Genomic DNA, 13,638 nt, shown 5'->3' with positions numbered 1-13,638 from the left:
ACTAAGTTTACCCCCAAATCACTCAAGTATTTTTTATAACTATAGGGCTGAAATGACACAGAAAACAACTGCAAATATGATAGCTGATGGTCTCACCTTGGTGGTCATGGCTATTCCTCACTGAATCAAGGGAATGTCCCAATTTTCTCATCTAGTTTCTCATCATTTAGTTTGTACTTCTCAGATATATATGATTTCTAGTGTTTCCTTCTTTCCTCTTCCTCTTTTTCAAGTTCGTTCTTTTCTAGCATTTAGTAAATTTCATTCTCTTTCCTTTAAAAAGTTTTTTTTTAATCCAAAATGGATTTTTTTTCCAAGGTGGCAGACTAGAGGCAGTATTAGCATGCCTCTCCCACCTGGAAGGACAGAATAGTGTGTAGAGTTTCACACTATGATTTTTCTTTTCCCCAAGAACCAATGCAGGAACTTAACAGAAAAACCTAAAGAATCCACAGATTCTTTGAAAAAAGTGGCAGGCTGCAGCCTACTCCATGAGACTGGTGAAAAACTGTAAGTCCTGAGTATGAGAGGGAGAGAGTCAGCCTCCAGAGTACACATCCCTACCAAGGAATCTGAAAATCCAGACCATGAGAGAAGGCCTTAACCCTACCTGAACTGGAATGGATTTACAGAGCAATATGAACTATAAAAATGGAAGCAGCAGCAGAAAGTGACTTGTAGGCATTCCCAGTTTCCAGCATGAACCAAGGAAAGACATTCCTGACTATATCTTATAGGGGCCATTGGAGAAGTCAGCCAACAAGCTCAGGGAGGGGTCACAGGGTGAAAGAAGCTCCCAACTAAATTTTGTGGTATGATCTCAAGTGGGGAAGAACTCCTTTGACCAGAACAGTGGCAGGGGGAAGTGGCAGGGAGCAGGAAGTGCACTGCAGACACAAGTGAACACAGGAGCTGGGCACTGGCCTTGTGGGGAGGCGGGAAGGAGCGTAGCCTGAAAGCTGAGGTTGCTATCTCTGTGGGGAAGCTGATGGCCTGGGGCAGGTCTCAGCTCTGTGTGCAGACTACCTGAATCTAAACCTGCTGCTGTTAGTGGAGCACTGTGGGAATTAGATTGGCCTCACCAACTGTGTGGGAGCTGGGTGAGGCGTACTGCCACTGGCTACTCCCCACTCCCTTTGCAAACTCTTCTGTGCAGCAGGGGCAGTTCTATTCCCCTCTGGAACACTACCCCTGCAGCCTGAAATCACCCCACAAACCCTCACAGGAAGGGCCCTTCTGAAGGAGAGTCAGAGCTTAGACCCTCAGATCCATCTAACCCTGCTCCCACCTGGTTGTGCCCCTCCACCTGCCCTGGTAGCTTAACACAAACGACATAAACTTTTGGGAGCTTTATAGCCCTGCTCATTGCCTGAGAAATCAGAATACTTCCCCCAGAAAACTTAGGGCAAGCTCAAATCCCACTGCTACTACTGTGGCTGGTGCTCTTCTGCAAGTGCCACCTCTTGGCTGGAGCCAACTGACACAGTCCATTATGGCACCTCTAAGTAGAATAACACTGCACCCAGTAAGGAGAAATCAACTGCATGACCTCAGCTATTACCAGAGGGCCTAAGTCTGTCCACATAATAAGTTCACTAAAATTATAACCAGCATACAAGAAAGCCATCACATTAAGCCTATCTAAAACCAAGGAATCTCACAGAGTCTGCGTCACTCCCATCACCACCATCAGGGCTTGTGCTGCTATCTACTGCTGGGAGACCTGAAGTCAGGTCACATCACTGGATCACTTGCAGACACTAGCCCAGAGTCAGTAGCCCCACTGGGTGGCTAGACCTAGAAGAACAATAACAATCACTGTAGTCTGGCTCTCATAAAGTCCCATTCCTAGGGGAAGAGGGAGAGCACCACATCAAGGGAACACCCTGTGGGACAAAAAAATTCTGAACAGCAGACCTTGAGTCCCAGATCTTTCTGCTGGTGAGGAGTTTCTTACAGCAGAGACACAATTGCGGTGCTGGGCACAGCAGGGAAAGTCTACACTTCTACCCCAACAGGCAGGCAGCCTCTGTGATCATGAAGCATCTTGGAGAAGGGGTCCTTGTCCCCTCCAGTACACTACTGCAGACACAGCTGGGGCTTCTCCCACAGGAATGCAGCATGTATGCACCTATAGATGGCCTTCCTAGAACAATTCAGGTGACAGCATCTCCACAGGAGGAGCACTCCCCAGATTCAGGTTTGCATGAAAGGCAGTCACAACTCCTCTACTTGGAATATAAACATTTTTACAGTGAAAAGAGGTGCTTGTCTGATCTGAATAGCTGGAACACTGGGACAGGAGTGAGGCTGGAAAGTGGATAGCTTTCCTGCTGGCCTAGCAGGGGAGATGAGGTAGCTCCCACCCGTCACTCTGATAAAACCTCAGCACATCAAATTGGGAACTACCCTAGCCAACTTCATCAAGACTGGAACTTCTTCCCATCGTTAGGTATTACATCTACCCACCTGCTTTAGCTACAACTAGTGCCTACCCAGGAATATCTCTCCCCCTTGCCTGAAGCCTAAGTCATCAACTCACAAAATAAAATAGTGGAGGAAAATTAAATAAATAAAAGAAGTGTACACAATGGGCAGGTGCAGTGGTTCACGCCTGTAATCCCAGCACTTTGGGAGGCAAAAGGCAGGCAGATCACGAGGTCAGGAGATCAAGGCTATCCTGGCTAACATGGTGAAACCCCGTCTCTACTAAAAACACAAAAAAATTAGCCAGGCATGGTGGCAGGAGCCCGCAGTCCCAGCTACTCAGGAGGCTGAGGCAGGAGAATGGCATGAACCCAGGAGGAGGAGCTTGTAGTGAGCTGAGATCACACCACTGCACTCCAGCCTAGGTGACAGAGCGAGACTCCGTCTCAAAAAAAAAAAAAAAATGTACACCATAAGAGAATAAAATAAGCTTCAAGAGATCCTTGTTATTCCAACCCCATAGGAGATAGTAAACTTGCCCACACACCAAGTACATAAATATTATAACTAGCATCTGGAATAGCCAGAGCACAAAGACTCTCTATGACTAAGGAACTCATACAGAGAGAGTCTTCACCCCTAAAAGCACCAAGAATCAAATTAGGCTATAATAAACTATAAACATTAAAGTCATATCATTCAGAGGGAAAAAAAGAAATTAAAAAAAAAAAAACTGCAGTCAGCCGGGTGTGGTGGCTCACACCTGTAATCCCAGCATTTGGGAGGCTGAGGTCAGCCTCGAATGGATGTTGCAGTGAGCCGAGATCACGCCATTTCACTCCAGCCTGAGCAACAGGGTGAGACTCCATCAAACACACACACACACACACACACACACACACAGTCAAATCAAAATTAAATTCAAGAATAATTTGAAGAAATAGTCTACCCAAATAAGAAGGAACCAGAAAAGTAATTCTGGTAATATGACAAAACAGGGTTCTGTAACACCCCTAAAAGATCACACTAGCTTCCCAGCAATTGATGCAAACCAAGATGGAATCTTTAAATACAAGATAAGGAATTCAGAAGGTTGATTATTAAGCTACTCAAGGAGATGCCAGAGAAAGATGAAAACCAACATAAAGAATGGAAAAAGAGTTCAGGATAAGAATGAACAATTTTCCAGAGAGATAGCTATCATAAAGAAAAACCAATCAGAACCTCTGAAAATGAAAGATACATTAGGAAAATACAAAACGCAGTGGAACGTTTCAACAACAGACTAGAACAAGTAGAAGAAAGAATTTCAGAACTCAAAGACAAGGCTTTCTAATTAATCCGGACAGACAAAGATAATGAAGAGAGAATCAAAAGAAATGAACAAAGTCTCCAAGAATATGAGATTCTGTAAAATGGCCAAAACTAAAAATAGCTGGTGTTCTGGAGGAAGAAGAGAAGTCTAAAAGTTCAGAAAACTTATTTGAGGAAATAATTGAAGAAAACTTCCCCTGGCCTTGCTAGATATCCAAATATGAGAAGCTCAAAAACATCTGGGAAATTCATTGCAAAAAGATCATCACCAAGGCACATAGTCATCAGGCTATCTAAAGTCAACGTGAAAGAAAGAATTTTAAGAGTTGTGAGACAAAAGCATCAGGTAGCCTATAAAGAAAATCCTATCAAACTAACAGATTTCTCAGCAGAAACCTTACCAGCCAGAAGGGATTGGAATCCTATCTTTAGCCTCCTTAAGCAAAATAATTGTCAGCCATGAATTTTGTATTCATCAAAACTAAGCTTCAGAAATGAAGGAAAGATAAAGTCATTTTTAGACAAACAAATGCTGAGGGAATTTGCCACTACCAAACCAGCACTATAAGAAATACTAAAAGGAATTCTAAATCTTGAAACAAAAGCTTGATATGCACCAAAATAGAACCTCCTTAAAGCATAAATCTCACATAAAACAATAAAACAGTGAAAAAAACAAGGTATTAAGGCAACAACTAGCATGATGAATAGAATGGTACCTCATATCTCAATACTAACATTGAATGTAAATGGCCTAAATGCTCCACTGAAAAGATACCGAATGGCAGAATGGTTAAAAAAAAAAAAAAATCCACCAACCAAGTATCCGCTGTTTTCAAGAGACTCACCTAACACATAAGGACTCACATAAACTTAAGGTAAAGGGGTGGAAAAAGATATTCCACATAAACAGAAGCCGAAAGCAAGCAGAAGTAGCTATTCCTGAATCAGACAAAACAGACTTTCAGAAAACAAGAGTCAAAAAAGATCAAGAAGGACATTATATCATGATAAAAGGATTAGCCCAACAAGAAAATATCACAATACTAAATATATATGCACCTAACACTGGAGCTCCCAGATTTACAAAACAATTACTGCTAGACTTAAGAAATGAGATAGACTGCAAAACAATAATAGTGGAGGACTTCAATACTCCACTGACAGTGCTAGACAGGTCAAGACAGAAAGTCAACAAAGAAACAATAGACTTAAACTATACCCTAGGCCGGGCGCGGTGGCTCACGCTTGTAATCCCAGCACTTTGGGAGGCCGAGGCAGGCGGATCACGAGGTCAAGAGATCAAGACCACGGTGAAACCCCGTCTCTACTAAAAATACAAAAAAAAAAAAAAACCTATACCCTAGAACAAATGGACTTAACAGATATTTACAGAACACTCTTCCCAGCAACTGTAGAATGTACATTCTCATGTGCTTCTTGTCAGCACATGGAACACTCTCCAAGATAGACCATGTGATAGGCCACAAAACAAGTCTCAAATTTAAAAATATCAAAATCATATCAAGTATCTTCTCAGACACAACAGTGGAATAAAACTGGGAGTCAACTCCAAAACGAACCCTCAAAATTATAAAAATACATGGAAATTAAATAATCTGCTCTTGAATGATTTTTGGGTCAACAATGAAATCAAGATGGAAATTTAAAAATTCTTTGAAATGAATAATACTGATACAACTTATCAAAACCTCTGAGATACCAAAAGCAGTGCTAAGAGGAAAGTTCATGGCGTTAAATACCTACATCAAAAAGTCTGAAAGAGCACAAATTGACAACCTAATGTCACATCTCAAGGAACTAGAGAAACAAAAACAAACTAAACCCAAACACAGCAGAAGAAAAGAAAGAACAAAGATCAGAACAAAACTAAATGAAACTAAAACAAACCAAAAAAAGATACAAAAGATGAAGAAAACAAAAAGCTGGTTCTTTGAAAAGACCAACAAAATTGATAGACCATTAGCAAGATTAATCAAGAAAGGAAGAGAGAAAATCCAAGGAAGCTCGATTAGAAATAAAACTGGAAAGATTGCAATTGACACCACAGAAATACAAAAGATCATTCAAGTGTACTAAAAACACTTTTATACATATAAACTAGAAAATCCAGAGGAAATGGAGAAATCCTGGAAATATACAACCTTCCTAGATGAAATCAGGGAGAAATAGAAACCCTGAATGGACCAATATCAAACAGCAAGATAGAATCAATAATTTTAAAATTGCCAACAACAAAAAAGTCCAGGATCAGATGGATTCACATCTGAATTCTACAAGACACTCAAAGAAGAACTGGTACTTCTTTGAAATTAAGTTCTTAATTAATTAAGTTCTTAATTAATCTACTGAAACTATTCCAAAAGACAGAAAAAGAAGGACTCCTCCCTAATCATTCTATGAAGCCAGTATCACCCTAATACCAAAACCAGGAAAGGATATAACAAATAAAGAAAACTATAGGCCAATATCCCTGATGAATATAGATGCAAAAATCCTCAGCAAAATACTAGCTAACTGAATCCAGCAGCACACGTCAAAAAGATGATATATCATGATCAAGTAGGTTTCATCTCAGGGATGCAGGAATGGTTTAACACAAGCAAGTCAATAAATGTGATACATCACATAAACAGAATTATGAACAAAAATAGACACAGAAAAAGCATTTGATAAAATCCAGCATTGCTTTATGATTAAAAACAAAAAATCCTCAACAAAATAGGCATAGAAAGGACTTACCTCAAAGTAATAAAAGCTATATATCAGCAGTCCCCAACCTTTTTGGCACTAGGGACTGGTTTTGTGGGAGACTGTTTGCGCGGTGGGGTGGGAGTTTCAGGATGAAACTGTTCCACCTCAGATCACTGGGCATTAGTTAGATTCTCATAAGGATTGCACAGCCTAGATCCCTCACATGCGCAGTTCACAATACGGTTCGTGCTCCTATGAGAATCTAATGCTGCCACTGATCTGACAGGAGGCGGAGCTTAGGTGGTAATGCCTGCTCACCAGCCACTCACCTCCTGCCGCGAGGCCCAGTTACTAACAGGCCATGGACCAGTATGGTCTGCTGCCTGGGGGTTGGGGACCCCTGCCATATATGACATACCCACAGCCAATATCATACCAAATGGGGAAAAGTTTAAAGCATTCCCCGTAACAACTAGAACAAGACAAGGATACCCACTTTCACCACTTCTATTCGACATAGTACTGGAAATCCTAGAAAGAGCAATCACACCAGAAATAAATGAAGGGCATCCAAATTGGAAAAAAAGGAATTCAAACTGTCACTGTTCAGCAATGATATAACCACGTACCTGGAAAGCCCTATAGACTAATCCAAAAAGCCCCTAGATCTGATAAATGAATTCAGTAAAGTCTCAGGTTACAAAATCAATGTACACAAACCAGTAGCACTGCTAAACATCAACAATGACCAAGCTGAGAATCAAATCAAGAACTTAATCCCTTTTACAACAACTATAAAAAAATAAAATACCTAGGAATATATTTAACCAAGGAGGTGAAAGACCTCTACAAGGAGAACTGCAAAACACTGCTGAAAAGAAATCATAGATTACACAAACAAACGGAAACACATCCCATGCTCATGGATGGGTAGAATCAGTATTGTGAAAATGACTATTCTGCCCAAAGCAATCTACAAATTCAATGCAATTCCCATCAAAATACCATCATCATTCTTCATAGAACTAGAAAAAACAATCCTAAAATATGTATGGAATCAAAAAAGGGCTAACATAGTCAAAGCAATTCTAAGCAAAAATAATGAATCTGGAGGCATCACATTACCCAACTTTAAATTATACTACCAAGCTATAGGCTGGCTGTAGTTACCAAAACAGCATGGTACCGGTATAAAAATAGGCATGTAGACCAATGGAACAGAATAGAGAACTCAGAAATAAAACCAAATGCTTACAACCAGTTGATCTTCAGCATAGCATACAAAAACATAAATAGGGGAAAGGACACCCTATACAATAAATAGGGCAAGCCACATGTAGAAGAATGAAACTGGATACCATCTTCATCTTATACAAAAATTAACTCAAGATAGATCAAAGATTTAAATCTAGGACCTGAAACCATAAAAATTCTAGAAGATAACATTACAAACTCTTCTGGACATTGGCTTAGGCAAAAAATTCATGAATAAGAACCCAAAAACAAAGGCAACAAAAACCAAAATGGATAAATGGGACCTACTGAAACTAAAAAGCTTCTGCAAAGCAAAAGACATCATCTCTGTCACTAGGCTGGAGTGCAGTGGCGTGATCTTGGCTCACTGTAATCTCCACCTCCCGTGTTCACGCCATTCTCCTGCCTCAGACTCCTGAGTAGCTGGGACTACAGGTGCCCACCACCACGCCCAGCTAATTTTTTTGTATTTTTAGTAGAGATGGGGTTTCACCATGTCGGCCAGGATGGTCTCAATATCTTGACTTCGTGATCCGCCCACCTCAGCCTCCCAAAGTGGTGGGATTACAGACATGAGCCATTGTGCCTAGCTGCTTTTTTTCCTAATCTTTTTAAAATCAGGGAACTGAATACTTTCTTTAAAAAAAAAAAGTTTTCTTCCGCTCATTTCTATTCACACACACAAACTAACACAAGCATACACACATACCCCTTAATAAGCTACCTTGATCATGAAAAGGGGTCTTGACATGTGGTTTTTATCAATCATCTTCATATCCCAGCATCTACTATAATTTCAGATATATAACTGTCCAATTAACATATGCAGAGTTAAACTGAAAAAATATTTAACACACTATGATTTTGTGTTTTGCTTCCAAATGTCTATTAAGAATTGAAGCCATAAGCCTGGGCAACATGGTGAAATCCCATCTCTACAAAAAAATACAAAAATTAGATGGGTGTGGTGCCATGCACCTGTAGTCCCAGGTACTCTGGAGGCTGAGGTGAGAGGATCACCTGAGCCCAGGGAGGCTGACGCTGCAGAGAACCATGATTATGCCATTGTACTCCAGCCTGGGCAACAGAGTGAGACTCTGTCCTAAAAAAAAAAAAAAAAAAAAGGACTGAAGCCATGATGTGATTTGACAGAACCCCCAAGTAAATACGTCTATCATGTGCCACATAATGATGTTTCAGTGACGGACCCCAAATACAACAGCGGTCCTGTAAGATTATAATACCATATTTTTACTGTACCTTTTCTATACTTAGATATGTTTAGACACACAAATATTTACCAATGTGTTACAATTGTCTACAGTATTCAGTATGGTAACCTGCTGTACAGGTTTGTAGCCGAGGAGCAATAGGCTATACCATATAGCCTGAATGTGTAGTAATCTGTACCATCTAGGTTTGTGTAAGTGCACTCTGTGATATTTCCATGATGACAAAATCACCTAACAACACATTTCTTAGAATATATCTTCATCATTATTGCTTCTCAGCTTTTTGGCTAAGATCAAGTGTAGAATATATCCTCATCATTAAGTGATACATGACTGTAACTCGGGAGCAATTAATTGCCTTATATATGTGAATAGTTAAGTATGAAAGTACACATTTGGATATGCCATTTTCTTCTCTTGTATTCTCGGGGAAATGTGTCTTGCTTTTGAGAAATAAATGTATTTACTTTTTATTTACATGTCAATGGTTCTCATTCCCATTTTGCATTCACTTCTATTAAAAAGAGAAAAAGGTGTCACTCTGCTTACTCCAGTTAGTCTGAATACCATGTTCAATATTTCATCTCTGCTGTACTCAGTGCCACAGTGCACGGAGCTAGCATTGTTGTTATGGTCAGATAAGCAGCTTAGCAAGATGACATTAGAGTTTGAGGCAGATGTGGCCTGAGTTTCTCTTCCTCCAGCTTCTGATGATCTGATACTATGCCACACAGTGTGCTTCTCCTATGCCAGCCTGTGCTGAGACGGGTATGTCTTTGAATCAAGGTTATTTCAATTATTTTAAAGTATTCTTAGTCTCTTCATGTGCAATGCAATCAATCAAAGTTCAATTTAAGAATCATCTTTACCAACTGATTTCAATAGAAAATAATTTTTCTCCAATATCCCCTGAAATACTGGCTGCCTGCCTTACGTGTTACCCAGACAATGGGTTTTCTCTATAAGCTGAGTATTCTGTGTCTGCCTTCTTTGCATTGCTGCTGTGACCTGGAGGGGGAGAGAAAAATGGGAGAAGAATGCAAGGAAGGAGAGTCATGTTCTGATTGGAATCTGAGCTCAAACAGGTTTTCCTTTTGTGCATTTTGTGTCGTATGTCCCACCATCAGACATTCTTCTGAGTCCAGTTGCTCAAGAGTAACCACCATCCAACCCATTCTTGCCTGCTCAGTATCAAACAGGCAATACAATGCAGGCACAATATGAGGAAATCATGCCATGTCACTGGCCCACTGATCTTGCAAGGTATAGAAATAAAATTGCTTTAATAACTTCTATTACCATAATATATTATGGTAATAATATATTAAATAAAACATATTATATTTAATAATATAACTATATATTAAATTTAACATATTATATTTAATAATATAACAATATATTAAACATAACATATATTTGCTATATTACATTATGTATTTTTATTGAATATTAAATATTATAGCTATAATGTTTAACAACAGATAAGTTAACAGATGCCACCATTCAGAGCAGACATGTAGAGTAATTAACTGGTACAATTAACTGGTACATACTGACTAAATGTTACTTATTGGAAATAGCTGGGTTTTGGAAAATTTTTTCCATTATTTTCTCAGATACTTGTGGCATAACTAAAATTTGTCCTTGGAACACCTGTGTGGACAAAAATATTGAGAGTGAGTCTGCTCCAAGGTAGGAAACAGAGCCCTACAGGGCATATAAGAAAAACAGCATAAAGCCACCACCTCGTCAGCATTCGTAACCCACCTGCCTGTACTACACCCTTATTGCTATTCTCAGCCAATCCCATGGGGCAGTCACTCTGCCTCAGGAATGCCGGTGAGCAGGAGTGGGCAATTTGACATGTATCTTCCAGATGATTGCCAAATCAGAGCCCTGACCTACGCCTTCTGTTTGCACCCTTCCATCCCTGACAGGCCAGCCCTGTGGCCTTCCTTGCTCAGAGAAATTTTATTTTCTGAAAGAAAAGAAATGCTAGGCCTCTCTTATGGAAGAAGCAAGGGATCATGGGGTAAGCAACTGACTGAAATAAAAGAGGTTAAGGACTACTTCCCCGGGGGCACGAGATTCAAGTATGGAAGGGCTCAAGGTCATCCGAGAGTAACTTTGCCTGTGAGTGTTCAAAATGGGTCCTGATGTGCCTTTGCCTGCGAGTATTCACAATGGGTCCTGATGTAGAAGGGATTCCTGGTTTGCTTTTCCAAAGTATTCTAGTAAGTTAAACCATGAGTGTGAATCTGTTACAGGTAGTTAGGCATGAGCAGGCAGGAGAGGGCTCTTCCCCCCACCCACTAGAAATGTGGGGTGATGGTTTGGCAATCATCGCATTGCCTCTCTAAAAATGATAATTCGGCAGCCAGGGAGAGACAAGCTCTTGATGGTCCACACCTGTTAACACTAAAAGTGTTAACTGAATGCAGACCCCAGGGAGAAGCAGCTTCTTGGGCATGCGTGTTAAGAGACAAAATGGCAAAGGATGACATTCCAGGGGCACAGGCCACTTGAAAAAAGCCTCAGATGGGCATGCGTCTAACTCCCAAAACAGGCTGTTTGTGCTCAATTGCAAAGGGTAAGGAAAGCACTGCTCAGGCAAGCCCACCCTAAGGAAAGAATCATGGGAAAGAGGGAACCCAAAAAGTCATAGGATCAAGGTTAAAGGCCTTCTCTTTTTTTTTTTTTTTTTTTTTTTTTTTGGCTGTCTTCTTTTTCTGTCTTTGACTTTCAGGCACCCACTTGGATCTCTTCCAAGGGATCTTTCTTCTCTTATTAAGGCAGGTGAGGATGTCATTTGATTTGAGCTTTTCATTCGTTAATTTCACAAATCTAGAGCTCCTCTCCACACAAGGCAGCATGGTGAGATGAATAAGACAGAGTCCTTGACTTAAAGATATGTACAAATCCCCACACCCTTTCGTTCACATTCTCAGGATAATTGCTTAGTTTCCTCAATGTGAGTGACTAATTACAGAAAGGGACATGAGGCCAGGCGCCATAATTACAGAAAGAGACATGGGGCCAGGCACCATAATTACAGAAAGAGACATGAGGCCGGGTGCCATGGCTCACATCTATAATCCCAGCACTTTGGGAGGCCAAGGTGGGCAGATCACCTGAGGTCAGGAGTTTGAGACCAGACTGGGCAACATGGTGAAACCCGGCTCTACTAAAAATACAACAGCCAGGCATGGTGGTGGGCACCTGTAATCCTAGCTACTTGGGAGGCTAAGCCACTAGAATTGTTTAAACCCAGGTGGTAGGTGTTGCAGTGAGCTGAGATCACGCCACTGCACTCCAGCCTGGGCAACAAAGTGAAACTCCATCTCAAAGAAAAAAAAAAAAGGAAAGAAAAAACATAATAATCTGACATTTTCTGTTCATAGAGAATCATGGGAACCATTATAACAAAGAAGTCGAGAGTGCTGGTGTGGAGTGGACATTGGTTTGAACACTCAGCTCTGCCACTTACTAGCTATAGGCTCATATGCAAGTTATATCCTCATCTGTTAAAAAGGAATAATATCTAATGTTATATAAAATGTAAAAATTATTTCACACAATGCCATTCACATAGTAAATGTTCAATAATAGTTAGCAAAAACCTCAAGACATATATAAGTGGCAATGTGAAATTAATACAGCAGAAGCTCAGTTCACACAGATGTTAACCCTTAAACAAGCCCCGCATTGTATGAGTATCCCACAAAAGGAGTAAGGGAAGAAGATCTTATATCATTGGAGTGAGTGACTACCATGGACCAGCCACCGTTACTCACTTTACTTCATTTAACCTGCACAATAGCCTCATGAGGTAGATATCATCACCATTTTGCAAATGAGAAAGCTGAAGCTAAGCAAAGTTGACCTGACCAAAATCGCATAGCAAGTAAGATAGGAGGCCAGCTTCATCTCATTCCAATATGAGTGCATTTTCCTCTTTTCCATTGGCTCTCAAAGTTTGGTCTGAAAGGAGCTGTATCAGCATCACCTGGGAACTTATTAGAAATGCACATTCTCAGCCCTACCCCAAACCCACTGGGTCAGAAACTCTGGGGTTGGGGCCCAGCCATCTGTGTTTCACACTCAGACTGACACACAATCAATTCTGATAACCACTGCTCTATGACATGCGTTTCCTCTTCAATTAGGATCCGACTCCTCATTTTGTATTTAACGAGGAGTATGAAACAAAGCCCGGGCTCTGAATTTGTATTCCTCAGGAATAATGTGTCAAGTAATCTTAAACAAGCAAACCCCTGGCCCATTTCAGCCCATAGTGCATGCGCGGTAGAAAAGTAGAAATTAATGTTGGGGCCACTTTGCATATTCTGAAACCCGTAAGCTAGTCTCCTTGGAGAACATTAAAGCTTTGCCGTTGTCACAACTAATGGTGTCACTTTCCACCATTCCTGTTAGTCTTGGGCAATACGATACATTTATTAAGCTCCTACTATGTGCCACTGGGAGAAGAGTGAAGAACAAAATGAGCAAAGCCTCCCCTCAAGGAACATATGATCCGATTTTTCCCGGCAGTGGACTCTTGTTGGTCATTCCTAGAATCCCAAGACCCTCCTCTTTTATCGTTCCCCCTACCAAACCTATCTACATTTAGAATGGGAATAACTATGACTTCTAGGCAAGTAACTGTAACTCCTAACTAAGATCATTTACTCAA

The 13,638-nt window shown here is 40.6% G+C and overlaps 1 protein-coding gene and 1 long non-coding RNA gene across 2 annotated transcripts in view; both read right to left on the bottom strand.

Annotated features, from left to right (window-relative positions):
• ZNF382 (zinc finger protein 382) overlaps positions 1-13,638 on the bottom strand; it is a 180,781-nt gene that overhangs the window by 65,831 nt on the left and 101,312 nt on the right. The window lies entirely within an intron of this gene.
• Positions 1-13,638, bottom strand: part of LOC134732025 (uncharacterized) — a 47,619-nt gene that overhangs the window by 20,139 nt on the left and 13,842 nt on the right. The gene's annotated exons all lie outside the window — the stretch shown is intronic.

This window comes from Symphalangus syndactylus, chromosome 13, assembly GCF_028878055.3.
Source record: "Symphalangus syndactylus isolate Jambi chromosome 13, NHGRI_mSymSyn1-v2.1_pri, whole genome shotgun sequence".
Lineage (NCBI taxonomy): Eukaryota > Metazoa > Chordata > Mammalia > Primates > Hylobatidae > Symphalangus > Symphalangus syndactylus.
This window is presented reverse-complemented; position numbering and strand designations above follow the sequence as displayed.